The sequence below is a fragment of the Pteropus vampyrus genome, unplaced genomic scaffold (genome assembly GCF_000151845.1).
Source record: "Pteropus vampyrus isolate Shadow unplaced genomic scaffold, Pvam_2.0 Scaffold39, whole genome shotgun sequence".
Taxonomy (NCBI): domain Eukaryota; kingdom Metazoa; phylum Chordata; class Mammalia; order Chiroptera; family Pteropodidae; genus Pteropus; species Pteropus vampyrus.
In genome coordinates, this window is record NW_011888820.1 from 5,463,605 (window position 1) to 5,475,829 (window position 12,225).

Here is a 12,225-nt window from a genome sequence, read left to right on the forward strand (position 1 = left end):
AGTTTATTATGTCAAATATACCTCAATAAAGTTGAAAAATAGTCATAAATATAAAATGCATGCTGCCGTACTTATTTATATATATGTATTCATTATACATAAAAAGCCAGAATATGTCAAACTGCCCACTCATCTGACTTCTCCCTCTCCTAAATAAAAATAAATATCACCTTCTTACAATTTTCCATTTCTGTTGTTCATCTGGTGTCAAAGGTCATGTGAAAACAGAAATGGTAAATTCCACATTATTGGGTAAATCTTCAGGTCAGAAGTCTTCTAATTATATTGTAATGACAAAAAGATATTGGTAGAAATTATAACTATTTCAATAGCTATGCTCCAGTTTGTTCTCTTAGCTTCTCTTCCTTCAAAGGTAAGATGATGTAAGAATTTGAAACAAAAACTCTCACTCCTGCAAGATACAAATTCTAATCAAAAATGGAAAAAAAAAATGTTGACCCATTTAAATGCTACAGACCACATCTAGAACATAAGAAATGGATCATGGAATGTATATTCCATAAGACTCTTACATGTGAAAAAGACATACATGTACTGGATAATATAATCCTTTCACTTCCTAAGTATCACAGTTTAAGCTTTCTTCTTTACTAAAATACGAACTACATTCTATAAATAGATTTCTAAAGGGGAAGCTAGAATAATGAACAGGTAAACAAAAGAGTATCATAGTCATCTACTTAAATATTTGCAAAAGCTGTCATATCTCTCAAAAAATAAATTAAGAAAATTTCAAAAGATGAGATTCACTTTTTAAAAAAGTATTTTCATCATTAACATTTTAACTTTATGTATATTAGTCAAGACAGGCACATGGAATTTTCATTTGAACAAAATCTCACTGAGGCAATAGAGTTCAGAAAAAAAAGATATTTATAGAAACTCATTCTTCTATTTTCCACTAGCTAAATTCTTTTCTAAGCAAGGCAGTCATTCCTTGAAATAAGAAAAGCAAGACACATTTACAAACTGAGCACAACATTATAGAAGATAAAACAGTAGGCAAACCATGTAACTGCTGAGTAGTGTGTCCTGACCTTTCACATCACAGCACATGTAAGAAAAGATAATATTTATAAGGCATTATGGCTAAAGTTGAGGCTGATTATGGCTAAAGGGAACTCTATAAATTTCAGCCTCTTCAGATTCTACAAGACCATCCCAAGGGCTATAGGAATCATATTTGTGGCACACTCACTGTGTGCTGTGACACTGGGAAGCTCCATGCTAGAGAATGCTTATGTTCATATACAATAAGGGAAATTAGTATGAAAAGAAATACTAAATTTTCTATATCCTACATTTTATAAGTATGATTTGTTTTCTCTAGCCTTCCCCAACACTTATCATCCATGTGATACCATTTCTTCCAATAGACCTTGTATTTATAAAGAATTACATTCCTGGAAAGGCAAGATGTATTTTAAAGAGTTCTAATTTAAATGTAATTTTCCCATTACACATATTTTATCAGAGATTTTAATATTTTGTGACTAAGGTCAAGATACCTAGTAATTCAATGTAATTACCACAGCAACCATTTAATTTATGTATTTTCTATAAAAGATCTACCATCACTTTATATCTTTATTAAAGTAGTTATAAGTCAATTAAGCAATATAGCACACAACTAATACCATAAAATTATGTGATTTCTATTGTTTTTAATAGTATAAATTCAATAGGTCTTTTTGCTCTGAGAAGCAAAGAATAAGAGTGATATTTACCTTTTGCCTAAAAAAAAAAAACAAAGGAAAAAGAAAGGAAAAATATATACTAAACAATGGGTTTCAAGATGTAGGACATCAGTGATGCCAGAGAAATGGTAAACAAAGAAAAAAATGCCCCTTTCATTATCCCAGCTTACTGCCTGGAGTGTAGATCATGGTCACAGTCAGAGAAGTGAAAACCATAGTACAGGGAAAAGACAGAACTCTGTAGTGACCCTCAGTTGAACAGACAAAATTTGGAAGTCTGGAGAGGCCAAGGCAGCCAGAATTAATTGAGTAGGGTCCCAAAAAGGGGAGAGCTGCAAAGGAAGTATTCTACAAACCTACAGAGCACCCAGCACACACACACATGGGGAAACTACCTAACACCCAGGAAAGAACCCCTGAAATATGAAGAGAACAAACCCCCTAGTCAGTGTCTAAGGATTCAAAAGAATTTTGCCTCAGAACTGTAATAGAATTAGTCCTAAATAAATCACTACTTTAGCTCCACCTACAAAATTTAAAAACAAGACCCAAAAGAATCGAAATGTTTCCAAGTAACTTAACTGCACCCCACTATAGAGCCCAAATATATTTACAGTAACACAAAAATATCCAACATCCAAGAAAGTAAAATTTAGTCTAGAATCCAATAAAAAAATGTCCCAGGCATACAAAGCAGCAGCAAACCATGACCCATAAGGAGAAGAAAAATCAATCAAGCAAATTCAGCCCAGTTTATAAACTGAACTTCAACACTAGGAACTTTTACCTTTCAAATAACACTGCTATGAGAATAAAAGACAAGATACAAACTGTGAAAACATTTTGAAGCTGTACATCTGATAAAGGACTTCTATCTAGAATATATATAAACTATCAAAACACAATAACAACACAAATTAAAAATGGACAAAATAGTTAAACCCATAGTTCACAAAAGTAGATACCAACTCATAAAACAACCAAATGAAAAGATACTCAACAACATTAGTAATCAAGGAAATATAAATTAAAACTACAATGAGATAACAGTATGTACCTGCTAGAATGACAAATGTTTTAAAAGCTTGATCATACCAAGGTGCTAGTGAGAATTTGAAGAAATTGGGACTCTCAAACATTGTCAAATTAAAAATGGCAAAATCACTCTAAAAAATTTTGGCAGTTTCTTAAAAAAGTGAAACATACAGCTGATATACCATCTAGCAGCTCCACTTCAAGGTATTTACTCAAGAGAAATTAAAGCATCGGTTCAAAGATTTGTTCTTGAATATTTATAGCACCTCTATAACTGCCAAAAGCTAGAAATAATCCAAATGCCCATTAAACGTAAATGGATGAATTCTGATAAATCCATACAATGACATATTACTTACCGATAAAAAGATGTTGATTATTGTGCACAAAACAATATGGATTTTTCTCAAATTATTATGAAAGTAGAAAAACAAACCATAAAAAGCAGATACTCTATAATTCAATTTACATAAAATTCAAGAAATTCTAACTAACCTATAGTATCAAAACATCGACAGGTGTCTGGGGATGTGGAAGTACAGAGATGGATTAGAGGGAGTGATTACAAAGGGTTGCAAGAAAAGTTTGGGGGTGTAAGATTTCATTATTTTAATTGTATGACAGTTTCACAAGTGCATAAACATGATCAAATTTAAATTATACACTTTATATAAATGTTATTTGATGCCAATTATTTTAAAAAAATGGAGATCAGCTGTGAAAATTCCCTGAGCAGACAAAACCAGTTAAGTTATACAAAAAAAGTATAATATGCTTATTTTGCAGTACTAACTAGAGCTAGGTCATCTCTTGTTTATACCTCCAGAAATCATAAGCAAAGTTTTAACTATTTCCCAAGGTTGCTATGAGGCAATTACTGACCAGCTCCCTATCACTTAAGAAAATTCTAATATTATAACCAATCACTGAACGGTAAATAGTCACTGACTTCTCACGATATGAGCTGCTTTACAACAATCTACCCCTGAGCATCATTCCATGTTTGGTTTGAATGCTCCTAGCTCACAGACTGTTGTTTTGGTCTATGCACAAAAAAATTTTTTACTAATTCCTATTTCTGTGATTCACTGGTTTTACTATGGCTAATTTTAAAATTTTGACACAAACTTCAAATAGCTCTTAAAAACATTAGCAAACAATTAAGAAACATTTATTGCAAAATTTTGACTATCATTGTTTTAAGACTTGCATTAAAATAAAAGTCTTAGTGTCTTCCGTACCTTCACTAATCCTTACGAAGGTGATAGACTGATGTATGGTTGATAAACTTCAGAGAAGAAAAATGGCATGCCAGGGTCAGCACCTTCTTGGTTCCCCTTCTCAAATCTGCTTCCCTCAGAAAATATTCATTCTCATCTTCCCTCTGCTGTGCAGCAAGAGACCTGGACAGTTTTCAAAAAAAAAATAAATAAATAACTTGTATTTAAAATATGCAAATAACCTATATTATTTGCAATAAAATTCGACTTCATTTATTTATTTAACACAATTTTTTGAGACCTTCCTTTGTGCCAAACATTGTTCCAATCTCTAGATCCTTGGTTTTTGCCCTCATAAATCTTACATTCTAGTGCAAGTATGCAGGATTGAACTTTTAGGTCCAGTACCTCACTACTCCTTGTTTCCACTTCCTTTCTCTTATTCTCTTGTCTATAAAAAGAAATACTAGTAGAAATATTAATCTTGGATGCTGTTACTTCTTAGTTCCTTCCACTAGAGTCCTCCATTCATACTCTTACATTGGTGTTTGCCAGTGAGAGCAGTTGTTCTTAAACTTGTGTGAAACCAGTTCACCTGAAGAGCTTGTTAAACATAAATGATGACACCCATACCTAGTGTTTTCGATTCAGTTGACCTGGGGTGGAGCACAAGAATTTGTACTTCTAAGAAGTTCTCAGGTGAAATGAATGCTGCTGATTATGAAACCATACCCTGAGAACCACACACATAGTGTTAGAGGTAGGTAGGCCCACATGTGGTAATAGGAATTTAAAGAGAAGCTGACATGGGAAAAAGATTTAGGCTGATATTAGAATTGACCCTGTATTGATTACAAATGGCAAGAGTGGGCATCATTGCCTTGTTTCTGATCTTAGAGCTTTCAGTTTTTCACCACTGAGTATATTAGCTATGGGCTTACCATATGTGGCTTTTATTGTATTCAGCAACTTTCCTTCTATTTTTAGTTGTTGTTTTTTTTTTAATTATTGAAATGTAATTGACATAAAACATATTAGTTTCAGGTGCACAACATAATTTCATAATTGTATACACCTTGCTATGACCACCACAATAAGTCTAATTAATATCACCACACAGTTACAAGTTTATTTTCTTGTGAAAACTAAGATCTACTCTTATAGCAACTTTCATCCCCTTTCATCCATTTTGCAACCCTCTTTCACCTCTAGCAACCACCAAACCACACTCTGTATCTTTGATTTTGATTTTTTGTTAGTGGTGGTGGTGGTGTTTTTTTTTTTTCTTTTCAAGATTCCACATACAAGTGAGATAATATATTTGTCTTTCTCTGACTTACTTAGCACAATGCCCTCCAAGTCCATCCATGTTGTTGTAAAGGCAATATTTCCTTCTTTTTATGGCTGAATAATATTCCATTGTATGTATATGTGTGTACACGTATATGTATACATATGTTTGGAAAATAATTTAATCACTTAATCAGTTATTTTTTACACAATCTGTTTTCCCACAAGTAGAAAAATGAATGTTATTCTATATTTTGCTTTAAGATGGTCCCCCTCACTCAAAACTGAAATTTTAAACCAAAATGAATATCAACAACTATCAGTTATGGAGGAATGGCAAGGAGATGAGTGCAGTGCTTTTAGGATTTTTGTGGATCATAAAAATGTAGAGCTTGAGTTTATAAATAAGATTTTAAGAACAAAGCAGTATAATACTTTAATTTAAATTCTGTAACCACAGCAATTTAAATGAAAAATGATCTTTAAAACTAAGTAGAAATTATGAATGTTTAGGAAAAAAATTGAATAATTTTAACAGATAAAAAAATCCATAAATCCTTAAAAGCATTATAAAACTGGGGGTTACAAACATTTTATTCCATTTATATCTGTGAAATTCATTTTCTGGTATGTGCATACAATAAATATTTTTGAAAATTTAATATGAACTTCTTTGAACTGACATCTTGTTTCTGGAAAATGCTATGGTTGTCACATATACTTGTCACAAAAGCAATTACTGTGAGTGCATTTTCAAGTAACAAATATAAAACGATATATAATCACAACATGGTCTGAATGTTCATTCACACAAAATTAAAACAGCAATAGCAACAAGCAAAACATTCCTGTCAATTAAATGAAGTTAAGGCCAGTATGGGGAAAATGCTTAGTATAGAAAATGGAAAGAAAGTGTGCTTTTAAAAACAGAAGCTCATCATTTGAAAAGAGTTGAGCTAAACATAGAAAAAAGAAGGCATGAGCAATAAGAGGATGGATGGGTGAGGAGAAAAAGTTATGCAAAAGAATTGTTTTAAACTATATATTACCAAGACTCATGCAAAGTACCAGATATAAAACTTGTTATGATTGCATCATTGGTATGAATTTTTTGAAGCACTGAGTTCCCAAATAATTTTTGACAAGTGAATTTGCTTATATCAGCATACATCTTCAACTGGAATCCACTAGTACAAATTATAAAGTAGAAATTAAAAATTCTTGATGGATGTAGAGAATTCCAAAAATTTTTAAAGACCTAGAAATTAAAAATCTGATGGAATATAGTTTAAGTACATTTTAAATAATTTTAATTTTAAAAACTTATTTTCCAGTTTTAAACTATTTTAAGATTTTGTTACTAATATTTAAAACAAAGTTGAATATTGTAGAGGAAATGGTTGACTATTGTAGAGGAAATGGTTGTCTATGAAAACTGGAAAAGTCTCGTATCACTGAGGTCAACACAACACTATTACCCACATTTTCCCTATTGTAAAAAAATATACATTAAACTTCTAGTTTAAAACATCAAAATCTTTTCATTTTAGAGCTTATATTTTAACACATTTTCAGTTCAGCTCTACAAATTTTCAGAGAGGCCTGCAGTTTCTTGAAACTGCAAAGTTGAGCACTAAGGCATATATATGACTAGAAATTGCAGAACTCATGTCCTCTGGTGAAGGAAGCTGTATGTCAACGCCTTTTAATATTTTAATTAAAGCCCGGTACAATTTTTCTCTCCAGGGAATGAGAAATGACTTGAGTTTTCTAAACTAAAAATAGTTTGGATCTGGCTACACAAGTAGGGTAGCCAGATCCATACTAAAGCCTAAAAGTTTCCTTAGACAAACAACTTTAAAATTGTTCTAATCAATTGTTCCTCAGCAAATGTTTCAACTTTAATAATATCAGACGATCTCCTTAATTTAGTCATAGGGTTAGATATGACTGAGAAACTACTAGCTCAGTGCCTATATAGAAGGTAAAGTCTAAGGATCGTCTCAAGAATGGGCAACTTTATTGGTGAACTGTATATTACACTTGTTTGGAGGGCTCTGTGTCCATTAAAGTTGGTTTACTTAAAGAATTTTAGGTTATTATATAAGTGTATTACTTCAGCTATGAATTGTAACAGTATAATGGCTTTTCCAAGTTCTGTGAATCTTTATAATAAACCATTGAACCTGGGAGTAGAATTGGCGACTTTCTGAACAACAATTAAACTACTACCTGTCAATAACTACTATCTTGGTGGATGTATTCTGTGCACTTGAAAAGCATATTTTCGATAGTTACTGGATGAACTGTTCTATAAATGTCAGTTAGGTCAAGTCAGTTAATGCTATTGTTAGTCTTTTATATCCTTACCGATTTTCTGACTCCTTCTCAATTACGAGAGAAAATTGCTGATATCAACTATAATCATGAATATATCTGTTTTTCCAGTTTTGTCAGTTTTCGCCTCATATAGTTTGAAGTTCAGTTTTTAAGTGCATACACATTTATGATATATCTTCCTGGAGAACCGACTCTTTGGTCATTGTAAAATGTCTCTTACTACAGGCAATATTCTTTGTCCTGAATTCTATTATTAGCATGTGCTTGTAATATGTTTTTACATCCTTGTACTTTTAACCAAACTTATATATTTAAGTATGTCTCTTGTAAATATCGTGGTACTCAATGGACTCTATATCTTTAAAGATAGACAATCTGGGGATTATCAGGGAGAATTTCAGGGTTTCTGTTCTGAGCTGGCATGTAATCATAGGTCTTTTGGCAGAGCGGTCAGCTTTTAGAAAAATGAACTACATGCCATATTTTTAATGCACTGAATAGCCCTGGATGCAGTTATGATCCAATAGACAACCTACGCTCAATGCAGAACATTCTTATTTTTTTTTTTTCGATTGGCCTTGGGAAACAATATAAGACAATCTACTTCTTTTAAAAACAGGACTAAAATCTCATTCTTACCTTTCTTGCTCCCTTCAATCATCCTACATCTCAACATCATTTTTATCACCTTTCAGACGAGGAAAGCGTGGCACAGAAAGATTAATTGATGCAACTGAGGTTGTTAGCCAGACTCTAATGTGAATACTGGGTTCCTGGCTGGGTTCCTGGGTTCCTGGTTCCTGGGCACTTTCCTCCAAGACCATTACCTTTATTGTGTACTCTGCCTGAAAAAGCTTAGAGTTCTTTTACTAAAGCACTCATTGTCTCTCCTCAAACCTTGAAACACATAGGAAAAAAAAATACAAGAAGATTTACTCTTATTATCACTCTTTAAGCAAAAAAAGTACAACTATGTAAGTCACTTCAGTCATCATAATCATTCTTGGTTAAAATTGATCTTCATGATTGCCTATGGTCATGTATGCTTGAGGATGGAAAAGAAATTCAGCTTTTAATGTTCCTAATAGTTTAACATAAAGTCAAAAGCTCAGAATTCTTATCTCAGATACGTATGAGTGTGTGTGTGTGTGTGTGTGTGTGTGTGTGCGTGTGCACATGTGCACTAATTGCCTTCTAATCAATTGGTAAGTGAATATGAATACACTCCTAAAGTGATATGTAAGGTATTTTTTATTATCATTGTTGGATAGGAGGCATTCTGCTTGTTATTGTTGATGATACAATATTAGTAATACATAGTTTCCACACTCAAAAAGCTTAAAATTCAATATTGATGTTGAAGTACAGCAACTATATATATATATATATATAAAAAAAACTTAAAGCAGAAGGAAAGGTCTTTCATAGATAAGTGCAAACAGGGCAAAACAATGCCAGGAGCATGAGAAATGGCTTCATGAAGAATCTTCTTTAGATACTTTCATCCACACAATAATATCAAAAGATACACAGAAGTGAGGTGACTATTTCCCCCACTTTATGAATGCTCTGAGCATCCATTTTCTTAGTCATTCAGCTAAGGGGTAAAAGTATCATCTGTCTAACTCAAGTCATCAAAATTCAAACGTAGAGGAAACTATGTATTCTACTCTAGAGCACTGCCCTCTATTGCTAACCAGCTAACTGATTTAAATCATTCAAAAAATAGCCTATGGTCACTGCAACCTCTGGTGTAAAATCAGATATTTTTATATTGATGATCCTAAGACAATTATCAAGAGTTAGTATTGTAACATTTGCCATACACCAAAATAATTTTAGAAGTTTCCATTGGTAAATTATACAGAAGTATATAGGAATTATAAAAACAAACAAACAAACAGACAGACACCTATTTCAGAAAACTGTATCCAAATAAATCATTTTGGAAGACATTAGATGAATAATAGCCACCGTGGGAAGGAATACAATAGTAGGCAAATGGCCAGATGACATTTTTTTCTTTTTCTTCTTTTAATTTAGTGCTTTATTTGGAGCTCCTTATTCCAGTTTGTAATAAAACTCGGTGGTGCTGCTTCATTCCTCACCACATGTAGGTGATTATGGGGGAGGATAGCTGTCTGTCAATAGCAGATGATGCCTACAGAATGTCTGAAAATGTAAAATGCTTATTGCATAGTGATTGCTAGGGTTATCTGCCATGCACAGACTGCCTTGTCGATAGACACTGAAATTTGAGTGAGATACTGGTGTTGACATTAGTATTTAAAACAACCTTTTAATTAGCTGCATTAATGGAATTTTCTTAATTCTTCAAAGTAGGCACTTGGAAATTAATCACTAATTATGTAATACTGCTTATGTTCAACATTATTCCATTATTATCAAATAAAGCACTTATTCACTTCATTACTATTTTTAAATACCATAAAACTACATTTGTACTTAATTGGTTGTGACATATTAAGATGCTAAGATGTTAATATCCTTTCAATAGTCATTTATGAATACAGATATTTGCATTTTTTTAAAAGTCTACTTATATTAGGGTAGCATTATTAATGTAAAATTATATCTATTAACTGAAAACTGAAATAATTAATCAGATGTAAATTTTACACTTTGTACAAGCACATGAATGAATATGATAAATATATTATCTGACTAAACACCATGCAAAATTTATAGGACTACCAAAGTTTTCTGTAATTTAAATAGTACATGAAATTAATAGATTTAAAGTAATTCATAGTGATTACTCTCCCTATATCTCTATTAAAAATAGTTTTTAGAAAGACTAATACAGTGGCCAGCTGAAAATAGTTTCTGAGTATGCTGAGTTGCTATAATCTACAATTATAAAACTTATCAAAAGAATGAGGGATAAAATATAATCTAATATATTATTATATAATAAAATATAATCTAATATTTTATCCCTCATTCTTTTGATAAGTTTTATAATTTTAAGAAAATAATTCAATATTCTAGGGAAATTCTCATAGGTGTATTGATTTTTTTTTTCACTTTTGGAAATATATGGGATTAAAGCCTAATTAATATATAGCAAATATTTGTGCCAATATTTCCGTGACAGGATGGATTTTTAAATACTTGAATTCTCTCATCTACCAGCCTGCTAAAATGACTAAGAATATTAGTAAAGATTGGTGGAAGGATCTGTACTAATTATGAATTAATTATCTTAAGTGTTGAACTACTAAAAAGATACACAGTACTAAGGGAAGAGCTTTGTTACCAGCACAAAATATAGTACAGCAAGAGAAGCATATGCATTGAGAGGGACCCAAGGTCACAAATACAGGCCTGTTTTCTCACACCTGGGCCTTATAAGACATACTGTGTCTCCTCCAGTATGGAAGCACTACCTGTAGGTATCTAAGCACCTTGATATCAAGAAGCCGAAAACTGCTCATCATGGGGGGAGAAGGGTCTCTTACAGTAAGCTGGTTACACAGTCATATTCCAGGCACATTCTAGCTATATGACACCTTTGATGGTTTTTCCAACATCGACAACTTATTCTCTAATTCTCCGACATCTACTAGTTGTCCAACATTCAATTCAATTCTGACACTATCCAGAATTAGCACAGACCCCACGGGTGAAAGGCACAGTCTCAGAAGACTGCACTGAGATACCAGCTGCAATGGGTCAAGCTGCCAGCACTTCTGCCCGGCTGACTACAAATTTGGAGGTTCCCATGACCCCCTCCATTCAGATTCAATAATTTTCTAGAAAAACTCACAGAATTCCAGAAAAAAAACTATTACAGTTTTCTTATAAAGTTTACAACTCAGAAACAGACAAATGGAAAAGATGCATAGTGCAAGGCTTGGGGGCAGGAGTGGTACACAGTCTCCAAGCCCTCTAAAGGCATTCTCCCCTCCCAGCATATTGATGTGTTCACAAACCTAAAAGCTCTCCAAATCTTACTGTTTAAGAGTTTTTATAACCCAATCTCCAGTCCCTCTCCCTTCCCCAGAAGTCAAGGTATGGCGCTAGAAGTTCCTTTGATGACCAGCCCCCACTCTGAAGTTATCTTGAGGTCCCTCAGCCAAGACGGTCATCTCATTAGTATACAAAAGACATTCTTATTACTCAGGAAATATCAAGGGATTATAAATATAACAACAGCATCTTTAACTATTGAAGAAACCTCTCATATGCCATGGAAATCAGGTACAAATCATAAATCCAATTATTTTTACCAAGCAATGCTGATAGGCTGGTATGTCCTGCTCTGAAATGACTCGCAAACCTCCCATGATTATAAAACATTATTTATGATTATAAAACATTTATCTCTACTTAACCTTTTATAACATCTGTGAAATATCATTATAATAATGTGATCAATCAAGATAAGCTGAGGTTAACCTATACTACACAGATCTATAATGGAGAGGCTACCAACAAAGGTCCATTCACTCAGAATACATAAAGTGAATGTCCTCAGAAAGTTTTAAAAATATTTCCCTTTCTATTAGAAGGTAGAAACTTTATTCAACAGAACAAAGCTAAAAATACAATTCACAATGTCTGTGACAAAGAGCAACAGTACAATTAGAATGCATATT